This window comes from Lagenorhynchus albirostris, chromosome 20, assembly GCF_949774975.1.
Source record: "Lagenorhynchus albirostris chromosome 20, mLagAlb1.1, whole genome shotgun sequence".
Classification (NCBI taxonomy): Eukaryota; Metazoa; Chordata; class Mammalia; order Artiodactyla; family Delphinidae; genus Lagenorhynchus; species Lagenorhynchus albirostris.
The window spans coordinates 51,227,550-51,238,707 of NC_083114.1; the positions used below are offsets into that span (position 1 = coordinate 51,227,550).

The following is an 11,158-nucleotide window of genomic DNA, read 5'->3' on the forward strand; positions in this document are numbered from 1 at the left end:
TGTTTGGTGCCTGTCTCCCTCACTAAGGACACCTCATGGAGGGCAGGGAGAGGTCAGTCTTCACTGTGGCCGCTGAACACAGAAGGTATTAAATTTCTGTAGTAAAGGAAGGAACGACATGACCAGGCTTGGGCTTTAGAAAGTGGCTCCGACTCTGGCATCAGAGGACCTAGACATGTTATTAAGGCTCTAACTTCGGGCAAACTATTCAACTTCCATCAGCCTCAGCTTCCCAATCTAGAAAATGAACACAGTATACTAACTACCTTACAAGCTGCTGCTGAGGGATGGAAAACATACATAAAGTGCATCAGTGGGACACAGACCAGAGGAAAAGAGACTATAATCCAAGCTATTAATCCATGTGTGAGGGCTCTGAAGTAGACCGAGTGTAAATTCTGGCTTCACTTCCTACAAGCTGTAGGATCTTTTATTTCCTTCCCTGTCCTCCCTTTCCTCCTTTGTAAAATAGAATTAAAGCACCCATTTTCTGGGAGTGTTGTGAGGATTAAGTAAGATAAACACTCACATCCTTGGCACACTATCACACAGTAGATGCTCAAATGTTAGCTGTACCTATTTGAAGATTATTTTTAAACTGAGATCTGGCGACCTGAGAGGATGCTTCCTAACCCCCCAACATGCACACACAATTCTCCACTGTCCTCAGTGACTCAAATGTACTTGCTTCCACACAGCCAACATCTGCTTCCCTCACCTACCCCCAAAGCCTCATTTAAAACATCAGCCTCCTGAAGAATAAAGCCTGTTGCTGTAAATTCTCTTCCTACACTTTCCCCTCCCCCTGTGCATTTCACATAGAGTGTGAGAAAACATGCAATCAAAGGAGTAATTCTACCCCACCCCCCCAATTCCTGACGTTAACATCTTTTCACAGTCCCAATGGTTGGGAAGGTGATAAGTTTTGCCTCTGCTGCCATTTCCCAGCTTCAGACCTTAACTTTAATTCCTGGTTGCTATCTTAAATTATTCGTTTATTAAAAGAAAAATTAAAAACAAATTATCTTTGGTAATAAAAAATAAACAATGCCTTTGCCAGACTCAACCCAAGCAACTGATTTTAGTTGTGAGAAATCTTATCCTTAATAAGCTAGACTATACACATAAAATGAATCTGGCAAAACACATACGCCCAATAACCACCTCGGCACTAACCACGTTTGGCACTAGCCAGCCTGTGTGTTAGTAAAAGACTCAGTCACAGACAGGGGTTATCCCGCTGCTGAGAATAATTTGACTTGATATTGTGATATTGTAGGTTTGCACTTCAGGCCTTCAGAGGAAGGGCATTACGAAATAGAACAGTGTAATGATTTCTAAAACATTCTAAAGAAGGAAAACAGAGTAGGACTTTAGATTGAAGAAAAAAAGCTGTTCAGGTGTTTGTATTCTAGAGGATCATAGGGGATCACCTGGATTTATACAAGTAGATGGGTGTTCACAGAAAATGCTGTAACCTTATAACAAAGATGAGCTGACATGTCTGCACACTCTTCCATTTTCATATTTCTGTACAAAAATTTTTTTTAAATTTTGTGTCAAAAAACGTTTATGAAAAAAAAGGTTTATGAGGAAGTAGAGTGGGATCTAAGCCACATGGTACCTATCTAGCCCATAGGCTCTCTTCTCTGGAGGACAGACTCCACAGGACTCTCTCCTTTGGGCCCTGTACACAAGGCCCAGTGGCCAGGTGATGTGTCTTCAGGCAGGTCATTACCCAACAGGATAGAAGTATTGCAACAAAGAGGCAAACAAGGAGAGGGAGACCCTGAGACAGACAACCTGCTGCTCCTCATTTCCCACAGTTGAAATCCATTGGCCTAGAAGAGACATATTTCAGAAGCTGTATTCTTGCCTACCCTTAACCATTACTACATCTTAGAAAACCAAAGTCCCAATGCGGAGCTGGAACTCAGAGAGCCACACAGAATATTAAGAGTTCAAAATAGCAGTGAACGCTGCTTTCCCAAGCCCATTCCTTCTGTTGTGGTTTGCAGCCATGGAGGGCTCAGGAGGGTGCGAACAACTATCCGTGCTACAGCAGGGATGTTTTATGGCTGGATGCCCAGATTGTCTAGCTCTGCACACAGCTCTATAGTCTTTGAGGGCTACAGAGGAAGAATGCATTCTTAACAAACAGCTCTCCATCCCTGCAATAGCTTCTTCATTCTCTGAAAGCATGTGTGGCCAAGAAAAGAATTCATTTTTAGTAAAACTCCAAAACTAGCACAAAGGGTATGAATTTTCACCATGTTTTTAACACGCAAATCCTTGTCACATTCCAGTTGGAGAACTGAAAAATAACTATTTTACTTTTCATTAAATAAGTTACAGTTCAAATACATAATTTGCACAAGAGAAAAGTTACAGGATTATTTTAATCAAGTTATTCAAACAAGTTCACTGGGCAAGGAGTACACATTTTTTGGTTTCAATGTCAAACATACATTCTCTACGTAAGCTTTTATAGTTATTTCTGACAACAAGGAATCTTTATATTTTTAAGTAATTATATTCCTGAAGAGTTGTGTATAAGCTGAATGTTTATGATTGAAAACATCTTAAAGCTTATGTATATTATTTTGCAAAGTAAGGAACGTTCTCCTCATGAATGCACAATTATTTAAAAGCTAATTTGATCTACTCAATACTCTGTAATGACCTATATGGGAAAAGAATCTAAGAGTGGAGATACATATATAGATATATAGATAGATAAATAGATAGATATATACACACACACACACACACACATATATATACCTATATATAACTGATTCACTTTGCTGTGCAGCAGAAACTAACACAACATTGTACATCAAGTATACTCCAATAAAAATTTTAAAAATAATAAAAGCTAATTTGTAAAAATGTAGATAGTCATGATCAGACTGGCTTAAAGAAAGAAAATCTGTAAAATGTCCTAAAAAAAAAAAAAGGCCACTCTGCTCCCTCTACTTACATCTATGGCATCTTCAAACAAAATTATTAAGATGTTAACTGTCTTAATTAAGCAAATAAAATCCAGTCACCTTTACCGTGAAGCCAGTTATCATACAAAATAGACCACGACACTAACACTCTTTGAAAAGATTTCCTTACAGCTCACCTAATAAATAAATAAATAAATTTAAAAAACATCAGAAGAGCCTCTGAAATTAAGCTGGAATAAAAGGTAAAAACCCACCTGATTGTCTCAAAATCAGGAGTAAGAAGTCAAAACAGTTTTAATCACAGAAAAAGAAAAGCAAAACAAACAGACAAAAACAGAGTTACCTGGTTCCTGCCCACTTACAGCTCTGCCTCCTCAGGGCTCCACCTCCTGCTCCCTCAGCCTACCCAGTTTCCAAGGCTTTCTATAAATCTGTCCCTTGTCATATTCCCTTGCTACCTCTCCATTTCTCATGCTTTCCACACAGGCTTCAGTTGCTCTGGCTAAGTAATCTTTGCTTGCTCCATCCCCAAATCTTAACTAACTCATATGCTATTCAGATATGTGGAATAGCCTCAGACTTCACATCCAATCCATTTTCTTTCTTACAAAATCTTCTCAGATATCACCTTCACACAATAAACCCTGACTGAGAGGTCCATATCATGGAAAACATAAGCATGCAATCTCATGGATCTAATTCCTACTGGGGAAGGCCAAAAATACCCCCCATAAAATAGTCTTTAAGATGGCTCTCAGCCTTAAAATGTTAAGTTGTTAAAGAAGTTATATGATGTCAAAGACATTCTATATGCTCAAATCAAATAACAGAGAAACAGACTTTCACTAGTACTCTCTCTTTTTTTAAGTTTAAAATTAGCATCACTTTCTTGAGTCAAGAAATAGTAAGTTTACATTCAGGACCTTATCACCCCCACTTGGAGTTTGGGAAGTAATGCAAACAACCCATTCTCAGCCAGTACTGTAGGAATTTTATCTTCCATTTCTTTCCAACTGAAAGCTCTCTTCAGTAAGGAAAAAGGCTGCCGCCTTTCCAGCCCTGACCTCCTCCTCCTCCAGCTTGGTTTTGGAAGTGAGCCAGATGACAGCATTTGCAAAAGCACAAATTTATCTCCGTAAAGCCGGCTGTTTAACAAAAAGGTAGTGGTGGTGAGAAATACTGTAATTTAAAGTTTCCTATATTCCCTCCATGGTTTAGTTATAGTTAATCATTGAGAGTCAAATGAAACAATTTGCTCCACCTTCCCTCAGAATCAGCACTCTAAGGCAACTACTTGTTCCAAAATTCCTGAGCCAACTAAGTATAAACATAAACCTGTTACAAAATAATCTTTGTCAAAGTGTTAAAACATATGCCACTTGAAAAAGAACAACAATAAACACTGTGAGGAGGAAAACCTAAAATCAACTTTGACGTGTACCCCAGGTTACTACTAAAATATTTAAATGCCAGAATCCAAAACGAAGTAGTTAGGATTAAGTCTCATGACAGCCTCAGTGTCAACTTTATTTAATTTCATACCTTAATAGTAAATCAGAGGTACCAAACAGTAAGGTCTCTGATTTGGACAAGAATATGAAAGACTCAGAACAAAGTAACAACTATTCAGACGTTTATCATCTGTGAACACCAATAATAAAATTAATCCGGATAATACAACTGGGTTAGTCGTTTTGAAAACCTCATTTTGCATCATTTCCCCCAACAAAGCATCCTAGGAGTGCCACACAGAAAGGTGTTCAAAGACCTTCACCACCTTCCATGGTTCTGGAATAATGTAAATTTTTTCAAGGTGCCCTCTGCCAACCAAGTTCATCTGGCCTGGGGCTAAGTTTTATCCTTTATTCATTCATGTAGTATTGAAGGAAGTCTGGAATCTATGCGTAGAATTGTCGCACCCCCTACACATTTCAAACTGGCCACCACTGTCTTCGAAGATCACTCAAGCCACATTTCCAGTGCCTCAACTCATCCCCATAGTTGCTCAATTCTAAATGTAGGAAATAACTTGCGTAAAATAAGCCTCCTGCGGGGTCAAATTACGTTCAGAGACGTAGCAGCCTCTACACAGTGATCATCAAACTGACCACCTACACCGCAGCACATCCACGTGAACACCGGAGACAGGAGAAAACCCGAACCTCAGCAACACAATGGATTAAACCAGCCAGACGCCTCCAACTTGCAACTCCTTAAAGACGCTTAAGTTGGACATCTACAGAGCACCATTTTGAGTTCAGAATCTGCAGTTCATGCCTAGACATAACCGAGCAGACCACTCAAATGGAGGTTCAATCTGACAGAGGCAAAGGTTCGAGACAGTCGCACTCATTTTGCACAGAATCCCTAAGGCTGTCGAGCGTCTTACACCGCAAGAGGTGCAGCCAGGATCTGCGGCTCCTCCTCCCCCGCCCCGCGACGTGGAGGCAGCAATCCTGCATCTTCCGTGAGATTCCCAAAGCTGCGTGTAACCTGCAAGCGAAAGGTTCTCCACCGAGTTAACGCGCAGGGAACCCCTGTATCTGTATCTGCACATTTAACAGGCACGAATCTATTAATTAACCTCATCCACCAGGCAAAGGTGCAGACGAGGCGTCGCTCGAGCGGGGGTGGCCCCAAGGCGCTCGGGTTCCGCGCTCCGAGAGCGGGGCAACTGCGGGTCGGCTCCCGTCCCCCGTGCGCATCGCCCTGCAGCCTGCAGCGCGGCGAGCAGCCCACCTGATTCCAGACCCGTGGGAGGCCGAGGGGCTCCTCCACGCTCGCCTAGGCACGCCCGCGCCTGCTCTCCCCCAAACAACGGCGCGGGAGGCCCCACACCGAAAACGCTTGGGTTCATGCATGCCATCAGAAATGCAAAACCCGCGGGTGACTGCTCAGGGGAGCCAATTCCACCAACCGCATCGTTTCCAGACACCACACACGCAACCGCCGTGTGGCCGCGCCGACCGTGCCGATCGCGCAGGGCACCGTGAGCCTCTCTCCCCGCGCGCGCCCGCACCCGGCCCCGCGCAGCCGGCAGCTCCTCCCGCCGCCCTGCGCCGCTCACCCTTCCCGCCGGGACCCGCGACCCCTCGCGCTCCGGGTCCGGCCGAACAAAGGCGACGCCAACGGCTCCGCCGACTGCGGCGGCTCGGAGGCCCAGCCCGCGCTCACCTGGGATCCGTCCCCGGCGGCGGCGGCGGCTCCTCGGCGGGGCTCCGGCGGCGCGGGCCTGACGGCAGCGGCGGCAAAAACGACTCGAGCAGCCGCCCCGGGGCCTGCGGGGCGCTCGGGCGGCGGGGGCCCGCTCAGCGCCGGCGCCGCGGGCTCAGGTCCCGGCGCGAGCGGCGGCGCGGGCGGGTGGGCGGCGACGCGTCCCAGCGGGTCCAGGTCCGGCCCCGGCGACGCCGCGACGCGCCCTCCTCCTCGCACCAGCAGGCGGGACAGCAGCTCCGGCGCGGCCCGGGATCCGAGGCGGCGGCGGCTGCGCTCGGCGCTCTGCTTTCGGCCGGCTCCGCTCCCTCCGCCTCCGGCTCGGGCGGGCCCGCGGCGGCGGCGGCAGGAGCGCGGCAGGCGCAGGGACGGCCCTGTCAGGGGCGGTGGGGGCTGCCGGGGCGGCGCTCAGGGCTGCGGGGCGGCAGGGCCGACGGCGGCGGCTGCGGCTCCCGGGGCCGTCGCGCTGAGGTGCGGAGCTGCCACCGCGGCCATCTTGTTGCTCTAACTGACAAGAACCCCCCCTCCCCCCGCTCCAGCCAGACGGGGCGCTCGCGCCCCCTTCCCCGCCCCGCCTTGGCCTCCAACAGGAAGTCGTCCTGGCCCCTGGCACGTGACTCCACCGTATCTGCATACCGGAGAGCCAACTGGCCAATCGGCACTCTAAACCCGAGCTCCGCCCCCCCGCGCCCCTCCCCGGCCCATTGGCTACTTCCAGCTAAGCCACGCCCCCACCCCCCTTAATACCCGCCAGCACTGTAGTTCCCCAGACCGCGCGGGGAGCGCGCCAGGGTGCTGGCGGGTACGCGCGAGTCCCGAGGGATCGCGCTCTGCTTGGGGTGCGTGGAAACTCGCGCGGCGTCATTCCTTTTCTTAGGTTGCTGCGAGTCTGCATTAGCGCGGCTCAACCGCGGGGCGAGGACCCGGCTCTGTGCGCCCGCTCGGTTTCCCCAGCCGGCCGGCCCCCTGCGGCTCCCGAGCCAGGGTTTTGCGCTGTATTTTCACCCGTTGGCGCTGGCCTTCTATGCGGCGGAACCCGGAGACGGCCCGGGCGCGCGTCCCGCCCGTGCCGTGCACACGCCCTGCACCTCCCCATCGTGCACACACACGTACACGCGCCGGCCGGGGCCAGGGAGCATCCTGCTCGCCGCCCGCCTCCCAGCCTGCCCCTGCGCGCCCTCTGCGAACCAAACAAGCCTCGCTGCGAAACAGCCCCCGGGAGGCATCCCTGTCCCCGGAGCGCGAGCATCCCGCCCCCACCGCGCAAACAGCTGTTGGGCCGAACCCGGGCGCTCCGGCTCCCACCGTCCACGGTTCCTTCCCGGTGCTCTGCACCCGGTAGTGGTCCTCCATCCCGCCGCTCCTCTTCCATGTACACTAGTCATTAATCGTGGATAAGGTCAGGAGCGATGTGCAATTTAAAAGTCCCTTTTTAACTTTCGGTTCAAGTCACGAGAAGATATTGAAACCAAGATTTCTCTCCATTTTCGTGAAGCGTGGTGGAAGCAGGCCAGCTTTCCCCTTTGTGCGGTGGAGGCTCAGCGGTGCTACTTGAAAGTTGCTCGTGTTGGAGACCATTCCCTATCTACGTGTCCCCGTCTTGAAGAGCAGATGACACGTTACTTTCGCAGTGCAATTTTGTTACCGCGAGTGTCTTGCTTTGAAACGTCTGTGGATGAAAGAGACACAACAAATTCCCCTTTCTCGATTCCCTTCGGGGTCCCATGAGCTCGGCGCCCTCCTTTCTTCTTACTGCCATATTTTAAGCTCTCCGGTAGTCAGAGTCACAAACCACGCTCTAAAATCATCTTCAAATGTCTGTCTGTGCTGGGTATTTCGCCTCCCGAAAACCCTCATCACTTAGAAAGCTTTGAAGTCAGCCGGAGCTGACATAGAGGCTTCTGCCTTTTCCACTCAGCGTTTTACTTACATTAATTTGGTTCTTGACTTCGGAGAAACCTGCATCCTTTGTATTTCTCAAAGATAAAGGTATCATCACATGCTCCAGGAGGGAGCTCAAAATAATAACATCTTCAAAATATTCAGCGTCCACTAAGTAGACTGCTAAATCAATGAGAAATCCAGATACCTGGGTGGACCCATCATTGCAATAAGCAGAACTTCGCTTTTTGGAAAACTGAACCAAAATTACACGATTTAATATTGGTCCTTGATGTTGAATTTGTGACTGTAACCTCTCAACTTTTCTCCATCTTGTTCTTTTTACTGTCCCCCTCCCTCAGCTTAAACCAGGCAAAATAATTGTCCTCTCCTATTATCTTACACTGTAAACACCTGGAGAAAAGGCAGCACTTATATTGACCATAGTATCTGAACCAAAAATTAGACTCATGGTTTGGCATGTGGGCCTGTAGCAACGGAAAGAATACTTGAAATTAGGGCTGATCCAGAAACATTGAGGTATGTGATGGCCATGAGTGTGGAGACTGCAGTGTCACTTATCAGTGGCTATTTGGGCTGAATAAAGCATGAGCAGCCCCCAGGCAAAGTTGTAAAATGGGTCAGTGCATATTTGGGGTCTGTTATCCCTTTATCAGCCCTGCCACTACCACCTCATAACTAAGGTATGGGTTATAATCTATAAAAATGGGCAAACCCCACAGAATTACATGTAAGAGGATTAAATATTAAGTGTAGCTCTTAAGTTAAAAGGTCAAGGGACTTCCCTGGTGGTCCAGTGGCTAAGGCTCTGCACTCCCAATGCAGGGAGACTAGGTTCAATCCCTGGTCAGGGAACTAGATCCCACATGCTGCAGATAAGAGTTCGCATGCTGCAACAAAGACCCGGTGCAGACAAATATGTTTTATAAATTTCTAAAAAAAAAAAAAAATGTCAAGTAGTTAAGGACAGATGGAGAAGACCTGGCTGGACACATCTGGGAGAATGTAGGAGGCAAGAATGGGATAAGTGTGTGGAAGGTTTGGAGGTGAATTTTGGTTTCATTCAAGGAAGAATCATGAGAGTTATCCATAGAAACTCTAGCTTGAAATGTAACAAGATGCCACATCTCTTTTAAGCAGAAAGACAGGCTGATCACATCCTCATCTCCATAGATATTGCAGAATAAATGACTGCATTGGGCACAAAGGTTGAATTAGCTCAGTGGTTCCCAAAGTGTGCTTTTTGGACCAGCAGCAGTATCAGCATCACCTGGGAGCTTGTTAGAAATGCAACTTCTTGGACCCCACTGCCAGATCTGCTGAATCAGAAACTCGGGGGTGGGGGTAGATATCTGCAGCTTAATAAGCCCTCCAGGTGATTCTTTTTTTTTTTTTTTTTAGCCTTTTTTGAATTTGTTACAATATTGCTTCTGTTTTATGTTTTGGATTTTTGGCCACAAAGCATGTGGGATCTTAGCTCTCTAACCAGGGATTGAACCCGCACCCCCTGCACTGGAAGGCAAAGTCTTAACCACTGGATCACCAGGAAAGTCCCCCTCCAGGTGATTCTGATGCACACTAAAATTGGAGAATAAAAAATAATAAAGGGCACGTTTCCTTAGGGTCCTATTTGTGTGCGATACTTGCCTGCCCTCCACTCCCAGCTACTTCCAACCACACAGGGCTGCTTTGCTTCCTCCTGAAGCCCCTGCTTACATCCTCCTACCTATGTTGACTTTGCAAGTAGAATTTGCATCCTAACAGTGGACTCTAAAAGGAAAAAGCTTCAAGACTCAACAAATGATTGCTTTTCAATGAAAATGCAATGGAGAAGGGCTGCTAATCACCAAGCAGATAGCTACCGACTTGGCCTTAAAAAAAAATGTGATGAATGGTGGTCCAGTGGTTAAGACTCTGTGCTTCCAATGCAGGGGGAGCGGATTCAATCCCTGGTAAGGGAACTAAGATGCCACGCGGTGTGGCCAGAAAAAGAAAAAAATATGATGAACTTAAAAGGCCTCTCAGGCAGGCAGCGAGGCATGGGGTGTTGATTCTCGAACTCTGTTCATAAGAATCACCACGGTAGCTTGTTTGAAATACAGATTCATGTGGGTCTAAGGTGAGGCCCGTGAAGCTGCATATTTAACCCGCCCCCAAGTGGTTCTGGTGCAGTCGTCCTCCCACTGCACCGAGGAAAATACTGGAGTAGAGACCAGAATCTTAAGATATGAGCAAGGCTGAATCTCAGCACCACTGCTCACTGGCTGTTTGACCTTAGGCAGTTTTCTGGGCCTGACCCTTCTCCTTTGTACGAGTTAGAGATTCTCACTGAACAATTATTGAACCTGTGTTATGTGCCAGGCAATGGACTAGGTGCTGGGGATTTAAAGTTGAAAGGCATGGTTGGCTTAGGATTACAATACATCCATGGTGCTGAAGGGGGCAGGAGGGGAGACCCAGGTCATTCTGGAGTGCTCAGAAAGACCTCCCAGAAGGCCTCTGATCTCAGTCTTGAAGGATGCAAGGGGAGCCATGGTTAGAATGCTGCAATGACCAGGAGCTGATGGAAGGGTATTGAAGACAGAGGGAACAACCAGTGGAACAGAAATAGAAGAGAGCAGCATAGCACTTTCAGGGGGCTGCAGAGTGTCAGTAGGGTTGGAACACCGAATGTGTAAGGAGAAGTGGGAGTGGTGAGCAGGGGCCAGGTTATAAGGAGCATATCATGTCACATGAAGGACGTTTGGACTTTATATCCTGAAGGCCATGGAGGGCCCTTAAATGATTCTAAACCTTATACTTGGCTGTCCTAGAGATCTCTCTGGGAACATCGTGGATGACAGGGAGAAGAAGGCTAAGACAGGGAAGGTAAGGCAGGGGGTGATGGCACAGGGTAGGACGCCCACAGAGTCATGCAGCCAGGAAATGAGAAACTGTGGAAGGAACTAGAGTGACACTAGAAGTCAAACAGAAAGGATCCCTTTGAAAGATAATTTTAACTCCAGTGGACTCTGGGGGTGGGGGTTGGGGTCTGGTATATACATATAGTGAGTAAGGAAAATGGCAAAGGGCGATGCCCAGTTTTCTTG

The 11,158-nt window shown here is 47.8% G+C and overlaps 1 protein-coding gene across 10 annotated transcripts in view; it reads right to left on the bottom strand.

Moving 5' to 3' along the window:
• The window catches only part of TNRC6C (trinucleotide repeat containing adaptor 6C), a 126,647-nt gene extending 120,453 nt beyond the window's left edge, over window positions 1-6,194 (bottom strand). For all 10 annotated transcript variants that reach the window (XM_060134942.1, XM_060134940.1, XM_060134938.1 and 7 more), the window contains exon 1: window positions 6,129-6,194. The gene's annotated coding sequence lies outside the window, so the exon portion shown is untranslated. The remainder of the gene's footprint in view (window positions 1-6,128) is intronic.
• Between the last annotated feature and the right edge of the window lie 4,964 nt (window positions 6,195-11,158).